Source organism: Chiloscyllium punctatum, chromosome 39 (genome assembly GCF_047496795.1).
Source record: "Chiloscyllium punctatum isolate Juve2018m chromosome 39, sChiPun1.3, whole genome shotgun sequence".
NCBI classification, from domain to species: domain Eukaryota; kingdom Metazoa; phylum Chordata; class Chondrichthyes; order Orectolobiformes; family Hemiscylliidae; genus Chiloscyllium; species Chiloscyllium punctatum.
In genome coordinates this window covers 49,557,821-49,578,113 of record NC_092777.1, presented here as the reverse complement: position 1 = coordinate 49,578,113, position 20,293 = coordinate 49,557,821, and the positions used below count along the sequence as shown (strand labels likewise).

General features: G+C 39.8%; 1 long non-coding RNA gene across 1 annotated transcript in view; it reads right to left on the bottom strand.

The window, feature by feature from the left end:
* Positions 1-5,166: 5,166 nt before the first annotated feature.
* LOC140464047 (uncharacterized) overlaps positions 5,167-20,293 on the bottom strand; it is a 234,387-nt gene continuing 219,260 nt past the window's right edge. Inside the window, exon 3 of the long non-coding RNA XR_011954848.1 lies at positions 5,167-6,752. This is a non-coding gene — a long non-coding RNA (uncharacterized lncRNA). The remainder of the gene's footprint in view (positions 6,753-20,293) is intronic.

The window sequence follows — 20,293 nt, the reverse complement described above, 5'->3', positions numbered from 1 at the left end:
GCAGTCTCCCATACATTCATCAATCCTTTCCCTTAATGAGGAGATATCCATGCTACTTTAATCTATCTTTTGTACATTGGACAGAAACATAGAAACAGGAGCGGGCCATTCATCCCATGAAGCATGCCCTAAAATTCTAGATTGTGGCTGTGGCTTCTCAATGCCAGTTGCCCACACTATCTTCATGTTCCTTAATGCCATTAGTCTCCAGAAAACTATCAATTTTTGTCTTGAACCCACTTAATAATTAAATAATTCCATAGCCCTCTGCAGTATGGAATTCCAAACGTTCACCACACCCTGATCGAAGACATTTCTTCCCCTCACCCTGAGATAATATCCCCTGGTCAGCAAGCAGAGGAAATATCCTGTCAATATCCATCCTGTAAAGGTCTGTCTGAATTTTTCAAGTTTCAATGAGATCACCTCTTATTCTTCAAACCTCTGGAGATCATCCCAAAAGATTCCGGTATTACTTGCCGACATCTCTTGGACAGTCTAGTGGCTGCCCATTCCTTATCTGACCACAGCCTTAAGCTGGAGTATGACCACCTCTCGAAACATGTTTTTTACATTGTCCTCTGGATACATGACAGTAACTCCAACCGCCACTTGAGATTCTAATCACAGAGTTCAAATTTATGCAGAGATACTTTCTGCAGATGCATTCAACTCAGGCACATAGTATGTCCATGACTCCCCAAACTCCACACAGGTTGTACATTCCACTTGCCCTGCCTTACTTTAACTAAGCTGACAATGTATTACACATAGAATGGCTTACCAGTTACTCACCAACAGTTCCCTCTCCTGTGCTAAAGTAGGAGCCAAGTATTGGATGTCAAAGAAAGTAAGTTTAAAAAAAGGTGCATCGCGTGTGTGTCTTTGGGGGGGGTGGGGGTGGGGTTGGGGGGGTGGTGGGGGTGGAGAGAGGGGAATAAAAAGCACATCCTCTCAACTTCAGCTAACTCGCTCTAGTTGAAATCTGTACTCAACTTGCAAGTTATAGAAAAGCCCTGCTGTTATGCTCCTTGTAGCTCCAGCGAACTGTTTTACCTAATTCACTCATCAGCAAATCTCCAGTAGTGCCTTATCACCCTGTCTAAGGCTGGAAGAAATTCAATTTACTTTCTTCACTTAACTTTAATTCTTATTCAGGAAAAATCAGGTATGTGCTAGCTACAGACCACACTTTTAGAAAGATATTGACACATAACTCACCAAGCTCACTTTCATGATATCATTGCAATAGAGGCCTTGTTGATCCATCTGTAAATCATCTGTTTTCAAACAAACACTTTAGCATTTTTTCAAATGTGAAAAAAAATTAAAAACATTAATTCATGTCTCACGCAGATATTTACTTTAATGTCAAACTTTGAAGAAGTTAGCAGATTAAAATGCAGAAGATAATCTGTTTTAAACTTTAGAACTGGGAAATCTTTAGCATCTCCAATTTGATCTTTACTGATAATAATGCTAATAGAAGGAAATAAATAGCAATACAGGCTTGGAACCCAATGAATGAAATTGATTTTATATCTCCAGTGGAAATTGAATAGGATAAGGATGAGAGTAGGTGAAGACAAAGAGATCTCATGATAATTTTTGGCAAGGAACTGTTATAGCTCAAAGTGGTAAAATCACTGCAGCAGAATTTAAATTGATTTTTTTATGATCCATAGTAAGATGCAAATGTTTCTAGGTCACTTCAAATGCTGGAATTGTTAGATTTCAAGAGACTGGAAATATTAGCTTTATCTTCCAGACATTTTTAATCAACTTGAAACATGACTGGGGAAGGTGAGCCTTGAACCTGGATCTTCTGACCCAAAGGTAGAGAGCCGGACTTGTCAAACCTGCCATCTCCTTTTCCACCTATCCACTCCACCCTCTCCTCCTTGACCTATCACCTTCATCTCCTCCCCCACTCACCCATTGTACTCTATGCTACTCTCTCCCCAACCCCACCCTCCTCTAGCTTATCTCTCCATGCTTCAGGCTCACTGCCTTTATTCCTGATGAAGGGCTTTTGCCCGAAACGTCGATTTTGCTGCTCGTTGGATGCTGCCTGAACTGCTGTGCTCTTCCAGCACCACTAATCCAGTATCCTACCATTGTGTCACAAGAGCCAGAGAGGGAAAAAAAATCTAATCTAACTGTTGCCTCAAGGGACAGGCAGGAATCAAATCTGCAATTTACTGGCTAATACTGCCCCACCACGGACCTTCACTTCCCTTCTATTATTGTCAAGATCGTAGACCAATGCATTTGTATCAATGCAACAAGGTGACTTCAACTGTTCAGCATTCAATGCAATATGCTTCTAATACAGATTGAATTCCATACTAACACCACAACGCGGCCTTGCTAGATGATGTAACATGCATTTAGTGTTCTTAAATAATGGGTGCTAAATGGAAATGTGGTAAATAAAAATCACTTTCCCATAAGAACATGTAATAAGGCTGGGTTATGTTTCTGACCTTTCCATTAAAAGTCTGTTGGCTGCCTTGATTGGGAATAGTTTTTTTTAAAAAACAAATGTACGCCCTGGTCTCAGCTTTGTGGGTTGGTAAAAAAAGTGCTCAGCCAAAAATATGTCATATATCCATTGCAAAATATCTGACTGGCTTAATTATGTCTCTGTGCCAGTTGAAAATTTGCCCCACCTCATTATTTACCTAGAATAATCGAATTGTGTTACAGTACAGATTACCTGATGGGGAAACAAGGAATTTACAGATCCTTTGCCAAAAGATTTTAAATCTCTTGAAATTTAATTTGTGCTATGCAATTAGTCACGTCGACCCATGGCTGTTGTTTATGTTGGTAAGAGAACATTCTGTCAATTAGTTCTTTGGAAAAAAAAAGTTAAGTAACTGAATTCAGCAATCCATTATAAAAATCATCTAAGTTGCAAGTTATATTAACATGTCATGCCTTATTTAAAAATGGAATACAAGACTAAAGAAAGACCAGTGTATTCATGATTACATTTTTCAGCTGATACATTCGGTGAGTTGCAAAGGCACAGCAGAGAAGGGCTATTGCTTGTTTTAATCTAACAATTGTATGTGTTTGTAATAATCTGATAGGTGGTATGAACTGCATTGTTCCATGTGGCTTAGCTCATTGACTAATGAATTATTTTAATTAATATTTTCATTGGTTAGAGTTCACTTAAATTGGCAAAACCATTAAAAGCATTTAAGAAAAATTAGAATTGTTGCCAATAAATTGAATGAATGGAAAGTTACAGACTGGCAACAACAAAAAAGGGGAAACCCTGAACATTTTTTGCAAAAAGAGGCCACTTGGTTTCTAACTTAGATTGTTAGTTTGAAATTTATTAAGCAGCATATCTCTATGCCAGTGCTCCCAATTAAGTTTGGAAAACGATTGCGTTTAACAGATTATTTTACATTGAAACGATTTCTCTGATTCTTGCTTGGGCCAGACTTTTTTCATTCTTTAGTCTGTTGGATTGTTTAGTCACAATCCATAATGAACAAAATTGGAGAATACAGAGTTCCAGTACCCTTCCAATTTTCTGCCCTTTCTGAAGTAGGTTGCAACATGAGACAGCTTTCACAAAATCATTTGCTCCTCCACGCCTGCGTCCTTCATTTGTTTGACCCGAAGAAATTCATATGTCATGTTAAAAATCACACAACACCAGGTCACAGTCCAACAGGTTTATTTGGAAGCACTAGCTTTTGGAGCGCCACTCCTTCATCAGGTGGCTAGACTCCACAACCACCTGATGAAGGAGCAGCACTCTGAAAGCTAGTGCTTCCAAATAAATGTGTTGGACTAGAACCTGATGTTATGCAATTTTTAACTTTTATTCACACCAGTCCAACACTAGCACCTCCAAATCATGACCAACATGTCAATGTACACGAATGGGAAAATCTGCTCAAAGATTCCCTTGCTGAATTTTGTTGCAAGTTTGAATCAATCTGTTGGACATCTCAATTATAGAAATAAAAGTATTTCATTTATGTTTTTTTTTACATTGAAAGCATACCCCAATAGCCAATTGCAGAATCAATTGGCTATTGGGGTATGCTTTCAATGTAAAAAACAGAATCAATTGGCTACTTCAGAAATGTTGTAACTTGCAATGGAGTCGAACACAGTGGTTAATTTATGCACAGCAAAGTCTCAAAAACAGCAAATGAATACCTGACCAAACAACCTGTTTTTAAGTGACATTGGTTGAAGTCTACATGTTGGCCAGGACAGCAGAAGAACTCCATTTTTTGAAACTGGAGCAGAAACACCTGTAACTTGAGCAGACAATGCAGATGGTCAGCAACGCAGCTCTCCTTCAGTACTGCAATGAATGTTGATCTACAGTTGAAAAATGTGGTGCTGGAAAAACACAGCAGGCCAGGCAGCATCCAAGGAGCAGGAAAATCGACGTTTCGGGCATAAGCCCTTCCTGAAGACAGGCTTATGCCCGAAACGTTGATTCTCTTGCTCCTCGGATGCTGCCTGGCCTGCTGTGTTTTTCCAGCACCACATTTTTCAACTCTGGTACTCCAGCATCTGCAGTCCTCACTTTCTCCTAACTGAATGTTGATCTGCATTGTCTGCTCAAGTCAGAAGTGGAAAACCCACAACTTTGAGAGTTAGAAGCAACAACGTCAATACTCAGCTAAGGATACATTACTGCCCAGTAAAAGTCACAAATTATTGGCAGATTTTTAATTTATTTCCATCTCTAAAATTTTAATTTTCAAGACCTTCATATGCATTCAAAACCAAATGCATGCACCTTTATTATGATAAAAGAAATGATTATTTTAGAACAGAATACTTTTGGCAGTATCATCAATGCAGAGAGCAGGTAGAAAATGTGCTGTGTGTCTGCTGTTACTAATGCTCAATGCCGTAGGTTGAGTGCACTCAAAAAAGCAAATTGGAAAACTCTCTTTTCATTTCCATCTCTCTTCAGCCAAGCATCTGACCCTAAATTGAACAGCAAGGCAGAGATGGATGCTTTGAGAAAGACATGGGATTCAAACCAGATGAATTGGGACTATAATGTATAGCACTCTTAAGTGACTCTGACTAAAGATAAAGACAAACAATATACACGTTCTTCTTAAAATATTTATTATGCAAAGTCATGCATTTACTTTACAAATTGGAAAGTAAAATCATAAATACAAAATAAAAATGAAAGATACACAGCAAATTACTCCACAGGAATACATGTTTTAAATAAATGCTGAAAAATTGCTTCTGTAGTCACTCAAAACAAACAGGAACAGCTATTTTAAGGTTGCAATGATTGTCAGTAGTTCTTTTATTTTGCAAAATGTCAGTTCGCTTAAGTGACTAAAACTTGGTTATGTACATTACTTGGTTGGTCATGTTAGGGCATAGCTGAAAAGGAAGAACATACGAATTGAGAGGGTAATAAATTTTTATCTGTCAATATCAGTATGAAATCACATATAGCCCCCAGCCCCCATTTTGAATGAAATGCATTGGCAGCAAGTCATAGAACTGAGTTAGGTTTTATATTGCTGAATTCAGCTTTTGATTTTTAGTGTGTTTAAAACCTTTAATAAATTGCTGTCTAACACTAATTTCCTTTTGTAGGATAACATATAGATAATGCAGAAGATATTATAGACAGATACTGTACATCCTGAACCCAGAATTCTATTGAAATAAATTCACATATTTGAAGGAATCTTTCACGGGTTATCAATTTTTTTCTATGATGTAACAGCTGTTATTGCACATCACAAAGTAACTTTGTCTAAAGTGCTCCGAGGCAATTTGATTTAACATTAGTGGAGATGTGAATGTCGATAAAAGAAGTAGCTTTCTTTAGCAGTTACAGAAGTCCTTTATGATCGGTCATTTTAAAATCTGTCTAAATTAAAGGGCTCAAGCATTTCAAATAGATAGTGATTTAAAAGGGAAGACAGTCTACAGTGTAATCATAATTATTTGGATACACACTCTTAATAAATAGATAAAATTGAACACAACCACTACAAGATAAAAATTTGTTTTATAAGAAAGCACAAATATACAAAGCCAGTTAATTCATTCTATTTATAGAGCAAAACTTTTAAAATGCTCACTAAATCCCAATATTCACCACATTAAAAAGGACAATAAAAAATCTCAAAGATATCAAGTCCAAATTGGAGATTCCACAACCATTAAGAATTTACAACACAATGCTCTTGGCATACTTATAAATATTACCTATTTACTTGACAAACAAATTCTTTGGACACATTTGAATAATGTTCATACAGAAGTTTTAATCTGGCAAGCTCAGCATTAGACAAGTTACACAAAACAACTGTCAAATTTTGAACTGTAGAAATCCATTCAAAAGGTCCCTCACTGAGATCTAATGACATAAAAATTATTTTGTCCATGTGGTATTTTCCCTCACTTCTTCAGCAATCTTCCTTACTTGCAGATTACTTTTGGAATTATATCAGAAATGGTGTCCAATGCCAAATTAAGCTCCAACATTGGTGGAACTGCGTAGATGCAGGCCAAAATGAAGAGGTGTTGAAATGATGCACTGGTTTTTGACATTGTCTTGGTGTCCTGTTTAGATTTCTCAGAGAATATGGAGTTTCAGCCTTCCGTGCTGAGCGGATGTTGCTCACGATGTCACATTTGACAGCTTGTAGCTCCAATACGGAGGTTAGGAATAAGCAGTCTATTGATCATCAGGTAATGGGTGGTGGTACATGGAATAGCTAGTGTAAAAAGTAAAATAAAATTATATGTCAGTCACATCTATGAAATTATAAGATAAAGTTTGCATGTTTAAAAAAAAGCAATGCTTTTACATGGCCTACCTGGGCAGGACCCTAAAATTAAAATAATTATCTGGATATTATTTATAAAATTGATTCAGACCTGATGTAGATCTGTAACAACATTTCTTTCCAATTTTCTCCCTTGGGTCCTGAAGATGACTCATTTTGGAAGGTTCTCGAACAAATGTTGGCAGTCCTCTGTCAACTCACCCAAAAGGACTGGACTCATCTGTCACACAAGAGTATCAGTGGGCTGTTGAGTCTCATCACAGCTCAGCCCAATTCTGAATTCACCCAAAAGATACACACACACACATATCAAACTAAATAGTGATAGTGAGAAACAGCCTTGCATTACATGCAGAAATGCATTACATATCTAACCAATATATGCTGTGACCTTTCATATTGCCCTTTCTGTCAACTAGCAGAGACACAGGCATCAGGATTTGCATGCTCTGGATCTGAGCTGTTCGGTGCCACGTTTGACAGTTGCATTGACAAATAAACCAACCACAGAGTTTTCTGCAGGATTTAATTGTTATGGACCTATTTGGCAAACAAGACTGTGGAGTTTGCCATCTGTCTTTTATTGATTTTGAATGGAACTACTGACATAATAAAATGTATTGTCAGTGAAAAGAAAGATGTTTATCTAAACTTTTTCCAGTACAACTCTTCCAAAATCATATATACAGATCTCTGCTATGATAAATAATACAATAGAAGCCACGCATCTTCTGTAGCACTTGTTGGGCAAAATCCACATGCCGGTTCCAATTTTAATGGTGCAACTGTACAATTTACAAAATGAAGATGAAATCATTCAGTAAACCAGATAACAAATATTAGAAAAATATTCCTTTTCAGTTAGCAACCTGCCAGCCCCCCCTCCCCTATTTCTCCTTCTCTGTTAAGAGTGTTGAGTCTTAGTGGAACGCAGAGAAGTCAGTGGTGCTTTTAAACAGAGTTAGATTCTGCGTACTTTGCAAATGAAAGGCTTTGTACATCTGGCAACTCGATGCTGAGGGGAGGGGCAAAGCAGAAGTTGAAGGAAGAGTACAACCTCTGAACAAATGCAGTCCATGCTGCTGAACTACTTATTAACAGTACCAATGTGTCATTGAATTGGATCATTTGCTTTGAATGATTCAGGTTTTCCCGTTCACATCTATACTGTCTTAGTCGCAGTAAGATGAACAATACCTGTTCAAAGCATTACACATACACATTTGGTTCTAGCCAAATGCTCCCTCACTTCTTAAAATGATCAAATCATGGAGATCAAAGTGGGACAATATCACTTTTTAAAAAATCAAATCTGTTCAAACATGTATTTGTATACCCCGGGACAGGTGGAAGTCCAACACCAAACTGCTGGCACTGAGGTTGGGCCATACTCTCAGAACCCCTTAGTAAGTCACTTTTCAATGGGAAACAAGCTTAATCGTTTTTACTTGCAACCATTCGAAGAACAGGCTCACATTTACTTCCAACAAACAATGAGAATTACATTGCATTCAAGCAAACTGAAAATTAGGCAGCGTTCCCATAACTGGAGTTTCAAATGTTTAAGACATCTTTTGTTTGACAGCATGTTAGGGCCAAACTCAACAGACGATACGTCAGCGAATTCTTAAACAGGTTACTTGTTCTCAATTGGTGTGATGCAGAGATTACATTGGGAGGCCTCCATACATGTTTAGATCAGATCATGGCTAATGGGGAGAATAAAAATTCTAAGAAATATATGCCCTGTATTCAAACCTCTGAAAGAACACAATATTCCCTCAATGGAATAAGCATGTCCAATAACCAGGCACTTTAGAATTGTATTTTGTCTCTAAACAATTCATCAGTTGACATTAACTGATTAAGTGCAGTTCTGTTCTTTTTTTCCCCCTCTGTTACTACTTCCTCAGAAGAGACAGTCCTTCAGACATATTCTCAGAGACTCTTGACCTTTCATCTTTCTGGGTCATAGGCAAATCAAGATACTTGGAGCTCTTCTCAAAGTTCATCAAAACAATCAATCTGTTTCAGTTTACTTATTGAACCGATGTCAGACAATGTAACAAAACACATCTTACTTTTCTAGTATTACAAAATCCACTATCTATCAAGCTGTTCCATACAGCATTCTTCACCCCCTGTTTTCCAATTACTCTGCAAGACAACTACAAGACGTGCCCTATCTTGCCATTGATAAGTACAAGTGCACTTGTCTGGTCTGATGACATCAGACACAAATGTTGACCCACCTCTTTTACCTCCATTTCCATTTAGTTGAAACCTACAGACAGATGGCACTTATAAATTATTTTCTAAATCCAATGTGCAAAATTGGATTTAAAGGACTGTGTTTGCTCACCACTTGGACCTCTGCCTACAAGCTTAGAAATACAGTATTCAAGGCATTTATAAATAATTCCTGTACAAGGGGCTTCAAAATCCAACTAAAAAGAGGAACAAATTCCTAACAAGATATACAGTGATGTTTCGGCACTTTCCATTCTTTAGATCCCTGATGTTGCTTTATCTACCCGGTTAAAATTAACTTTTTCTTTCTTTATTCTTTCATGAAACATTGGCACTTGTTTCCCATCTCTAATTTCCCTTGAAGTATGTCATTTACAAGAGCATGGCAGGAGGTATTTAAGAGTCAAATGCATTACTGTGGATATGGAGTCACACGGCCAGGCTGGCAGACGGAGTAACGTTGGAAGATTTCCCTCTCTAAAGCAGATCTGTGAACCAGATGTGTGTTTTTTTTTAAATGATACATGATGTTCATCATTACTCAGACTGACTTTCAATTCTGGATTCATTGACTGAATTTAAATGTCAGAAGCTGTCATGATGGGATTTGAATTGCTCATCCAATTATTGTGTAAGGGTTTTAGGACCCTGAAGCAATCTTAGGGTGATGTGACAGAGCTGTTTCGCAGAGGGTGTAAATAGCACAGTGTGGGTGGAGTTAGAGAGAAAATAAGATAAATAGAAGACTGAAGATCAATAGAAGGTGGATTTGAATTAGATTTGAAGAGTAAAGCACATGTGAGTAACAGTCTGCTGGCAATGTGAAAATACGATTGGAACTTGGATATCTCAGATTATAGTTTTATATGGTGTTAACATGCAATAAATAGAGTTCTACAGAAGCCAAAGCATGACAAAAGTTCTTGATTTTGCCTTCTCTCTGACCAGTTGCCTTGTACCCAAGGTACGGTCTCAGGTATGGCCTTAAAACTACATCACAAAAGACAAGTGACATTGTCACTTCAACTTTGTAGTTAATTTTTGCTTTTTCAAATGAATGATTACCAGATTAAATAAACGAAACAATAAATAGCAGAATGGCACCATTTTCACACCTCTGTTACAGAATAATATAAACACAAAAATGGAGAAATGTTCAAGACAACATCGCCTGCTTATTTCAACAGTTACTTATAATTTGTATGTGCATACATGGATCAAAATGCGCCTAAAAATCTTGGTGTCTCTTACATAAATCCTGCCCATAAACTTTACTCCTTGTTCTCATAAACTTTGGTTCTGCTTATTTGGCTGCATTTTCTACTGGCAAATAACAAAATCGACATTTCCCGCCCCATTTTGCTTTCACTGGCCTTCTAGGCTCCAGCCACTAGGTAGCTCTGTGGAGTGACTTTCTGAAGTCCAACCCCAATGCCCTCTTCTATACAAAATAAACATTTATCAATCAACTGGCTAGGCAATACAACAGGCAATTCAGAAGTATATGTTTAACATGCTCTCTGTTTGTGTGCTGTTGTGCACTCCCAGAAACAATGTACCACTACAGTTTAAATAAAACCATCACTAATGTCATTTAGGGAAGGCACTGGTCTGGACTACATGTGACTGCAGACCCACAGCAATGTGGTCGACTCTTCACTATCCTCTGGGACGAGCAATAAATGCTGGCTAGCCAGAGACACTTCATCCCACGAGTGAATATAAATAAAGATTCGCGTTTAAATGTAGAAAGCAGGGGTAAATAAGAAATATTGCTGTTACATAAAAGGTCAACATTTTGGAACTTAACTTTTCAAAAAGCTGTTTTAACTTTTGTTTTGCTGGGACAAAAAGTGATGAATTTTTCTCACAGTATAATTTATTTTCCTTTCAAGTTGCCAAAAAAACCTAGCACTTGCTCTATACATACACTGTGGTCAGCAGCAAAGAATGCAGTAAATGGGAGAGACAAAGGAATATGCATTGTTAACCTGAGATAAGTGTGTCCGTTGTTTTGATGGTGAACCACATATGCTAAAATAAATTCGTCTACCAACGGGAAGTGAAGTGATCACAAAATGTTATAGTCTAACACAGTTGCTCGGGCTCTGTGTTGATCCCCAGGTCTTGTGACATTTACCTATCAATTTGGAATGGAAGGATGCACCTGGATTCAGAAGGGAGAGTTTGGAGACACTGAACCCAAAGAGACTATCTATCTTAATGTAGCAGCTACCTTTTAATACCCTGACAAAGAGGCATAACCACAACTTGTAAACACTATTAACGATATCACTGGAATATTTCAAAATTATCCATCATTAAAAACCTAGCGGGGCCTCCAGTTGGCACTAAATTCTGAGTAATTTTTGTTTGTAAAGTGTGGACTGGTGCCACCAACAACTGAGTTAAAGCCTCCATAACTAATCTCAATTAGACCCCTTAGAGCTTGGGAGAGATTTTTTTTATGCTGTTAGTTTGGGATGGACCCAAAATTCAGAACTACAGACAGTGCCCCTCCCAACTGCACCATCCAGTGCCCCAAGACAGTTTCAACTAAAGCATGGTGAGCTTGATCCAACTACTGCCATCTTGGATACTGCCCAGCTGGCAGTTTTCACAGCAGAAATATAGTCCCTGAATTATAGTATGCAAGCCAGATTTTTGACTTTCAAAAGATAAGCCAAGATGGTATCAGTTTATGTAAACTGCATTTTCAAACCATAGGTCCTGATGATTTAGAGGCTTCAACAGGGACAAAATCAATCAGAAATTTCTGACTCATGCTTTCAGTACTGAGCAATTCATGAACTAGTATGTTCTGAACTAACCTTTGGGCAAACAAGCATATCAGCTTGAGGTTATGAAAGACAAAAAATAAGCTTTCTGAGAATATCACATATTCCTTTAACTAGGCTTTAATGCATTTCATATGCTTTATCCAGCACTGAAATAAACATTAGTAAAATGTATTTTATTAAGCAGTGTGCAGACGATGACTGGCATGAGGTCACATAGTTCCACTGTGTGACCTTTAACCTATGCAGGATATGAGCCCAAGTCCAGCATGCTGAGAGTTTGCTGGCTATTTGGCAATGAATATCCTGCCTGCAGTACAGAATAACACACTCTTAAAAGTAGCTGCATCTTCCACAGTGCCTGCACTTATGATGATACCACCCACTCTGCCAACATAATGCTCTGACATTTGAATTGATCTTGGAGGATTTGAGTGTAGGAATTGCAATTTGATAAAAAGCGAGAAAAAATATAAAATCTAACTTTCATGAGCATGTGTTACAGAATCGTTGGCAAGGAGCATATCAATCCAACACTGGAAGCTGTCAGATCCAGCACTCATAACCAGTTCATTCCAGCAGCTTCCAAAACAAAGGCATTTTCTGCTCTGAAAATTTGTGCATATTACCATACATGTGTTCCTACATAAAAATAGAGGGTGGATCCAACAACTTTCTATTAAATTACAGTCATTTAATTTGTCAGAACAGAAATAGAAGCACTTTGTGAAACTAACTGAGCACAAACCATAAACTGCCAAAAACTGATATGTCAGAACATTCCCCTATTGAGAAAATCTTGCACATAGGCTCTCAAAAAGCTGACAACCTTAACTCGGTGCTGGAACAACAACCGCCGAGTTTATTTTTCAATAGCTACACGTGCAAATAAGGAGCTGATCTCCCTGATGGCTTTGAAAAACTCAAGCTACAGCACACCTGCAAAATGAGTTGAAAACTAGTAAGCTGTATAAACAAACTGCACACCAAAAACTATCTGGACCTAATCTGCAACTTATCAAGCAAGACCACACCAAAAGCTAAGGGGACACAAGCTTTGGGGGGGTAGGGGGGTGGGGTGTGGGTGATTCAGACAGAAACAGATGGAGCTTACTGTTCCCACGGGGAAAGAAGTTCTCGGAGAACTTCCCAACAATCAAATAGATGCCATATGATGCAAAGGCACAACCTGCAGCCTAAGTCATGGAAACGTTCAGCTCAGCGATAGAGAAACAGTTGAGGTTGTGGTGATTTTGAGACCCTAAACTTGGTTACAATGGATTCATCCACTTTCACTGAGGACATCAGACTCCTAACCTTCACAGATAAGGGGATTAGTGATAAGTCAGGTAAGTGGTTTACATACACTGCCTGGGTCAAGAGTGCAGTGCTGGAAAAGCACAGCAGGTCAGGCAGCATCCAAAGAGCAGGGTAATCGACGTCCCAGGCATAAGCCCTATATCAGGACGTTCCTGATGAAGGGCTTATGCCCAAAGCATTGATTCTCCTGCTCCTCAGATGCTCCCTGATCTGCTGTGCTTTTCCAGCATCACACTCTCTGCTCTGATCTCCAGCATCTGCACTTTCTCCCATACACTGCCTGGGGGGGGCGGGGGGGGAAGAAACTGAAATGAACAGAGTTTACAAACAGTTTCATTCAACACAATCCAAAAAATGGGAATGGAAAATGTAGGAATTTAAAAGGGTGTCATTCGTGTTGCTAAATAGCTAATCTTGAATAAGAAATTCACTTATTGCATCACAAACAAGAAACTTCATACAGAACCACCTGTCGCGTAATATGTAATTATGTCCCTTTTTATGAGAGTCACTGTGGATTCAATGCAGTGTTCTCAAACTGATGCAACACATACTTAAAGTATTTCAATAATCTCATACAACATACAGGTACTTAGCAAAAATAGTGTGTTAAAACACTGCATTTTCTCATTGTTTGCCAGCATGTTACCAGGAAGAATGGATGGAGTACAGTGGCCACAACTCCCAAACTGGCTACGTAGTCAACAAACCATCCATCTACTGAACAAAATTTGCAGTCTAGTTCCCCTTCAGTTTACACCCTCAGACAGACAGAGGATACATTAATAATGAGTTACAGAAGTTTGTTTATTGCAAGTGCCAGAGTGTGAGTCACGTAAACCAAATTACAATAAAAGATGAAAGTAAATACCACTTTCAAATTAAAAGTCCATTGTTTCATATTACATAATACGAATGTCATTCTGAAGTAACCCCATGTAGCTTAGAATCTACTTTTCCAATTAAGTGCAACATTTCTCCAAATCATCGGAAACTCCTTTTGACATTGCTAAAATCCATAATCATGCACTCAAACCCTCCAGAAAGCCTTATCACAGAGAACAGTGTACATAAATCATTGGCATGTGTGAACATGTGAAATTTAAATCCTAGCAAATGAGAGTTAGAGTATGAATTGGGCAAACTCTTGACTCCCTATTTCCCAGAAAACTGCCACACCTTTGCATCAAAAGACAAATGACAATATTCCGATGGAATCAGGGAGTACTTGTCTGTGACAGACTGACTTGTCCATGGAACGCTGTCCCTTTAAGTAATATTGCTTTCTTGTGCCTCTGCCAAGCAGGTAGTTCTGAAGAAAACTGGCCATGATGGTTGGCTGAATTCTCTGTGTAGTGCAGCCAAATTCTTCCCGAGATTCAAGATAATTTTCAGTTGCAAAAGTGCTGAACCCAGTACTTTCCACTCTGCCTTGCTGTTTAACAATGCATTACCTGCTGAGGTCAGTACAACATGACCAAGGTCTTTCTGCTGGTTGAAACAGAGGCACAAAAGCAATATGGGGAGTAATTCACACAAGCAAGTACAAACTGCTCCTTTTAATCTTCCTCTGTGCAAACCCCTCCTCCACCGTCAAATTTTATTGGGGCCTTTTGTGAGTCTGAGGAGAAGTCCCACTATGTCCCTCACTGTTCAAGAGCTTTCTTAATCCTGTGCTACATGACTAAACCTGCCTGAATAGCGAGCACCAAGGTGAAAGTCAAAGGTGTCACTGGATTAAAAGGCCTCCCCTCGTGAAAGGCCACCTACAAATCAAAACAAGTTACACACAAAGAAAGAAGGAGACTCAATGTGATTACATGAAAAGGACAAATTGATTCCCCAATTTTTGCTTCAGAGACTCACAACATACATTTTTTTAGTAAAAGTAAAAGCAATCCCTTCAGCATATTCCGAGTTATTCATGTGCCCCATGCATAGATGCATCTGTGTGCATTTTACCAACCCAAAGATCATTTGAACACACAAGTGATTATCCATCATCACTGAAAGGCTGCTACACATTAGTTTCTCAGGAATTCCCTCATTGTGGTAAACAAAAATCTTTAAATTTTCCATGCCAATTTCGGTCATGATCCAAACTACAACCAAAACATGTAGGATGGCTTTCTAGAAACAACATAGAAACTTCCTCATTCTCTTTCTGTTACAACACCATTTATTTCTCAAAGAAAAAAATAGTTTGGTCTGCTCTAAAAATACGTTTCTTTCTGATTTATTCTCTACATGTCGGCAATACTAGTTAGACCATATTTACCGTCCAACCTTTAAGTGCTGCAGCAGCAGAAATTGTTTTTACAAATGCTTGTTCAGCTAGTTTAAAAGACAGCAAGAGTGATGTACAGGGTGTGAACTAAAGGTATGTGCATGCTTGCCAGATAAATTTATCCAAATCTTGTGGATCACCTGCAGAGGAATCAAACTTCAGCATTAACCTGATTCCAGATTTCTAGTGTAGTTTTTCACAGGGATAAGCAGAAAAGAAACCACTCCTGGAGGTAACAGCCTATCGCTCAATGGATATTAGTGCTCCAGATCTTGGTGTGCAGGGGACTATTTCAGAGTTTATAAGGCAATGTGAAACCTGGAAGCATTGTAACCTGTGAGGAGAACAGTGTCAAAAAGTGTGGCGCTGGAAAAGCACAGCAGGTTAGGCAGCATCTGAGGAGCAGGAGAATCGATGTTTCAGGCTTAAGCCCTTCATCTGGAATGCCTCTTCCCCGACATATTCCAAATAAAGGGCTTATGCCTGAATCATCGATTTTCCTTCTCCTTGGATGCTGCCTGACCTGCTGTGCTTTTCCAGCGCCACACTTTGCGACTCTGACCTCCAGTATCTGCAGTCCTCACTTTCTCCTGTGAGAAGAACAGTGTCAAACTCCCAAAGGACAAGTTGGTCGAATGGATAGATAGATGACAGATGATGTTTAATGTGGGTGATACATTTCGGTTGGAAGAGTATGGATTGACAATAAAAAATAGGAGTATAATAAAAAAGGGCCTGCTGGAGCAGAGGGTCCAGGATGTTATATGCATAGGTCACTAAAGAGAGGAATACTAAAAGGAAGTGGATAACTTGGTGGTTATCTGCCAAAATTCTAGAGACTTAAAGCTGTTCCTACAGTTTTAACCACATTATTTAAATAAAGGAGAGAGAAAAAAACCCAGAGAATAACTGAGCAGTTAGCCTAGCATTAGTAGTGGGAAAACTCGAGAGTCTGTTATGAAAAATGTGACAGAAGAACACTTGGAAAGCATTAACAGGGTTAGACAACATCACTACGGGTTTATGAAAGGGAAATAATCCATAAGTAATCTTCTGGAGTTTTTTTTTGAGGATGTAACTACTAGAAGACAGTAGGGAAAACTAGTGGATGTAAAGTATTTGGATTTCACAAAGGCTTTTGATAAGCCCCTGCAGAGGTGGGCAACATTAAAGTACACAGGCTTCGGGGTAATATGTACTGGTAGGGATTGAGAACTGGCTGACAGATCAAAACAGAGAGCAAGAATAAAGGGTCATTTTCAGGGATGGCAGGCGGTGACTGCCTTCCTGATGAAGGGCTCCTGCCCGAAACGTTGATTTTCCTGCTCCTCGGATGCTGCCTGACCTGCTGCGCTTTTCTAGCGCCACTCTAATCTTGACTCTGATTTCCAGCATCTACAGTCCTCACTTTCATCAAGGCAGTGACTGGTGGTGTACCACAAGGATCAGTACCTGAACCTCAGTTATTCACAATATATATTTTTGTGAGGAAAATACAAGGAAGCTTCCAGGTGATTGAGATAAGTAGGAGCAGTATAATGTGGATAAATATGAACCAATATTTTGTCATGAGAAACAGAAAGGCAGAGTATTATTTAAATGGTGATGTATTGGGATCTGAGTTTCCTTGTACAGCAGTCAAAGTAAATACTGGATTAGTGGTGCTGGAAGAGCACAGCAGTTCAGGCAGCATCCAACGAGCAGCGAAATCGACATTAAAAAACGACAGTAAAATCAACGTTTCGGGCAAAAGCCCTTCATCAGGAATAAAGGCAGTGAGTCTGAAGCATGGAGAGATAAGCTAGAGGAGGGTGGGGGTGGGGAGAGAGTAGCATAGAGTACAATGGGTGAGTGGGGGAGGAGATGAAGGTGATAGGTCAAGGAGGAGAGGGTGGAGTGGATAGGTGGAAAAGAAGATAGGCAGGTTCGACAAGTCCGGACAAGTCAAGGCGAGTGTGCTGAGCTGGAAGTTTGAAACTAGGATGAGGTGGGGGAAGGGGAAATGAGGAAGCTGTTGAAGTCCACATTGATGCCCTGGGGTTGAAGTGTTCCGAGGCAGAAGATGAGGCGTTCTTCCTCCAGGCGTCTGGTGGTGAGGGAGCGGCGGTGAAGGAGGCCCAGTACCTCCATGTCCTCGGCAGAGTGGGAGGGGGAGTTGAAATGTTGGGCCACGGGGCGGTTTGGTTGATTGGTGCGGGTGTCTCAGAGATGTTCCCTAAAGCGCTCTGCTAGGAGGCGCCCAGTCTCCCCAATGTAGAGGAGACCACATCGGGAGCAACGGATACAATAAATGATATTAGTGGATGTGCAAGTAAAACTTTGATGGATGTGGAAGGCTCCTTTAGGGCCTTGGATAGAGGTGAGGGAGGAGGTGTTTAAGTCAAAGTAAATAGGCAAATGCAGCAAGCAATTGGGAAGACAAATAATGTATTGGCCTTCATTGCCAGAGGATCAGAGTTCAGAAGTAGTGATGTCTTGTTGCAGTTGTACAAGGTCTTGGTAAGGATGCCCCTAGAATATGTTCAGCAGCTTTGGTCTTCCTACCTTTGAGAGAATATACTGCTATGGGAGTGCAGCAAAGGTTCAATAGGTTGATGCCAGAGATGAAGAGATTTTCATATGAGGACTGGCCTATATGCACTAGAGTTTAGAAGGACTAAAACAGATCCGATTGAAACGTGTAAACTTCTAAAAGGCCTGGACAGACTAGATGCAGAGAGCATATTCCTCCTGCCTGAGGAGCCTAAAACCAGGGGTAAGAGGTCTCAGGATATGGAGGAGGCCTTTTAGGACAGCGATAAAGAAACATTTCTTCACTCAAAGTGGTGAGCTTGTGGAATTCACCACCACAGAAGGCTGTGGATGCAGCATCACTGAATTTATTCATCAAAGGGATTGATACATTTTTAGATATTAAAAGCATCATGGGTAATGGAGTGAAAACAGGAGTCTAGCATTGAGACAAAGGACTGCCCGTGATCATAGTGAATGGCAGAGCAGGCTGGAAGGGTTTAATGGTGTACTCATGTACCTAGTTTCTGTGCTTCTATGATATAGGAAGAGAGCAGTAAATAGATCACACAGTATCCTTGGCTTTATTATGAGAGACAAAGAATACAAGGTCAAGGAGGCTATAATAAACTTTAAAAAGACACCTGTTAGATAAGTTGATGTTCAGTTCTGGGTGCCACACAGTAGAACATAGAACATTACAGCGCAGTAATATCGTGGGCAGCACGGTGGTACAGTGGTTAGCACTGCTGCCTCACAGCACCAGAGACCCGGGTTCAATTCCCGCCTCAGGCGACTCTCTGTGTAGAGTTTGCACATTCTCCCCGTGTCTGCGTGGGTTTCCTCCGGGTGCTCTGGTTTCCTCCCATACTCCAAAGATGTGCAGTTCAGGTGAATTGGCCATGCTAAATTGCCCGTAGTATTACGTAAAGGGTAGATGTAGGGGTATGGGTGGGTTGCGCTTCGGCGGGGCGGTGTGGACTTGTTGGGCCGAAGGGCCTGTTTCCACACTGTAAGTAATCTAAAAATTGGCCCTCAATGTTGCGCTGACCTGTGAAACCAATCTGAAGTCCGTCTAACCTACACTATTGCATTATCATCCATATATTTATCCAATGACCATTGAAATGCCCTTAAATTTGGCAGGTGTACCATTGTTGCAGGCAGGGCATTCTATGCTCCTACTACTCTGAGTAAATAACCTACCTCTGACATCTGTCCTATATCTATCAACCATCAATTTAAAGCTAATGTCCACTCGTGTTTGCCATCACCATCCGAGGGAAAAGGCACTCACTGTCCACCCTATCTAATCCTCTGATCATCTTGCATGCCTCTATTAAGTCACCTCTCAACCTTCTTCTCTCTAATGAAAAGATCTTAAAGTCCCTCAGCCCTTCCCCATTTGACATTCCCTTCATACCAGGCAATATCCAAGTAAATCTCCTCTGCACCCTTTCCAATGCTTCCACATCCTTCTTAAAATGCGGCGATCTGAACTGTACGCAATACTTCAGGTGCAGCCTCACGAGAGTTTTGTACAGCTGCAACATAACATCATGGCTCAGAAACTCAATCCCTCTACCTATAAAAGCTAACACACCGTACACCTTCTTAACAGCCTTATTAACCTGGGTGGCAACTTTCCTATATACATATACATGAAACCAAGCTCTCTCTGCTCATCTACTCCACCAAGAATCTTACTATTAGCCCATACTCTGTATTCCTGTTCCTCCATCCAAAATGAATCAACTCAATTCTGCACATTAAGCTCCATTTGCCACCTTTCAGCTCTGCTCTGCATCTTATCTATGCCCCTCTGTAACCTGCAACATCCTTCAGCACTGTCCACAACTCCACAGACTTTAGTGTCATCTGCAAATTTACTAACCCATCCTTCTACGTCCTCATTGAGATCATTTGTAAAAATGACAGCAGTGGCCCCAAAACAGATCTTTGCTTTACACGAGTAACTGCACTCCAAGATGAACATTTCCCACCAATCACCACCTTCTTTCAGCTCGCCAATTTCTGATCCAAACCACTAAATCACCCTCAATCCCATGCCTTTGTATTTTCTGCAATAGTCTACCATGGGGAACTTCAACAAACGCGCGACTGAAATCCATATACACCACATCAACCACTTTACCCTCATCCACATATTTGGTCACCTTCTCAAAGAACCCAGTCAGGTTTATGAGGCATGACCTACCCTTCACAAACTCTTGACTATCCCTAATCAAATTATTCCTTTCTAGATTATTATAAATCCTATCTGTTATAATCCTTTCCAACAC